Consider the following 2031-nt stretch of genomic DNA (forward strand, 5'->3'; position numbering starts at 1 on the left):
ACTTATTTATAACCCCAGAAGTAAATCCTAGGCAAATATGTAATTACAACATTACCTCTGTGCCATACCACGGGGCTTTGCCCCCGCACCCCAACCCACGTAACTTATCAATTTTGACAGATTCTTCCACTACGCTTCAATCTAGCGTTTGTCCTTATATGGTATATGAGTCATATCATAATATATATATATATATATATATTATTTTTTTTTCATTGATATTTTTTTTAGCCTTTTAGCTTTCAATATATATATATATATATTTATATATGTATGTATATATATATATATATATTATAATACATTAATTTTAAAATTAATTCAAAATTTTGAACCATTTTAAATATGTAATATTGCTTTTATATTTCCTATGGTCTTGGTATCGGGGCATGAAATCCCAAATCCGTAATTCTTTAATGGTTTATGTGAGGCCACGCACCCTCTTCGAAACTATAAATCACCTGAACAGCCACCCTCCTTCTGCCGCCCACTTCCCAACAAAAAACACACTTCTCTCGGACCTCCCTACCTCCCAAATCCACCATGAGCCCCAACCCCACCTCCGACGACGATGAGCTCATCTACGACATGCTCTCCATGATACGAGCTTACCGCAGCGGTCGCGTGGATCGCTTCGAACCATACGAATTCATCCCCCCTTCCATCGACCCACTCACCGGCGTCCACTCCCAGGATATCACCCTCAATCCCACCACCGGTCTCTCCGTCCGCTTCTACGGCCCCTCCCCCTCCATCCCCTCCAACGGCGACCAGAATCACCCTATCCTGGTCTTCTACCACCCTTCTACCGCGGCGGCGGTTTCTGCGTCCACCGCCCCTCCTCCGCCCACTACCACAATTACCTCAACCACCTCACCTCCAAAGCCAACATCGTCGCCGTATCCGTCGACTACCGCCTCGCACCAGAACATCCCCTCCCCGCCGCCTACGAAGACTCCTGGGAGGCCCTCCAATGGGTCATCGCAAGCAGGGGAAGTTCGGACGGAGTCATCCTCGCCGGAGATAGCGCAGGGGGGAACATCGTGCACAATTTGGGGATGAGGATGGGCAGCGAGGGGAGGAAAGTCGAAGGTATTGTGCTTCTGAATCCTTATTTTTTGGGGAAGGAGAGGATTGGACTGGAGCTGGAGGGGAGAGAGGGGTCGTTGCTTAAGTTGAAGGATTTGGATCGGGCATGGGAGTTTGTGTGTCCGGGGACGAAGGGACCGAATGACCCGAGGATTAACCCGGTGGCGGAAGGGGCTCCGGGATTGGAGCTGCTGGGGTGTAGAAGAGTGCTGGTGAGCTGCGGGGAGATGGATTTGTTGGTGGATAGAGCGAGGATTTATGGTCAGAAATTGAAGGAGAGTGGGTGGGGAGGGGAGGTGGAGTTTGTGATGGCGGAAGGGGAGGATCATGGATTCTTTTTTCTTTATCCGCAGAATGAGAGGGCGGTGGTGTTCATGGATAGATTCGTTGCTTTCTGCAACAATGTCTAAGTTTTCGTACGCTTCTGAATATTAGGTGCGGAGTTGGAGTTGGAATTGGGGTTGGGGTTGGAGTTTGTATGCATCTGAATATTTTTAGGGCTTTTTATATAATTATGTTGTACGATGAGTACCTAATATTTTACCTATGAAAAATATTTGTTTATGGATAATAAAGTTTTAAAGCATTTACATATTTAGTTTTTAAATATTAATTTATAAATTTATAATGGGCACATGGTATAGCATCATAAACATTGATGTACAAATCTAGCACCCGTACATATGTTCTACAGTTCATTATATTTTATAAATGACAAGATTTGGGTTTTTATGTTCGTAATTATCACTTTACAATATTATAAGAAAAAACATGTTGTTGTCCAGAAATGATGGTTATTTATCATTTGATATTAAAATTTGTTTGGTGTAAATATATAAATTGAGTGGTATGTAAAGAGCAATGCGTAAGTTAATATTTATATTATTTTAACTTTATTAAAAATTGGCTCTACAACTCTTAGAAGATATCAGAATGTTTGCT

General features: G+C 42.8%; 1 pseudogene; it reads left to right on the top strand.

Moving 5' to 3' along the window:
* Positions 1-465: 465 nt before the first annotated feature.
* LOC110032115 lies at positions 466-1643 on the top strand (annotated as a pseudogene).
* Positions 1644-2031: the final 388 nt, after the last annotated feature.

The sequence above is a fragment of the Phalaenopsis equestris genome, unplaced genomic scaffold (genome assembly GCF_001263595.1).
Source record: "Phalaenopsis equestris unplaced genomic scaffold, ASM126359v1 Scaffold000878, whole genome shotgun sequence".
Classification (NCBI taxonomy): domain Eukaryota; kingdom Viridiplantae; phylum Streptophyta; class Magnoliopsida; order Asparagales; family Orchidaceae; genus Phalaenopsis; species Phalaenopsis equestris.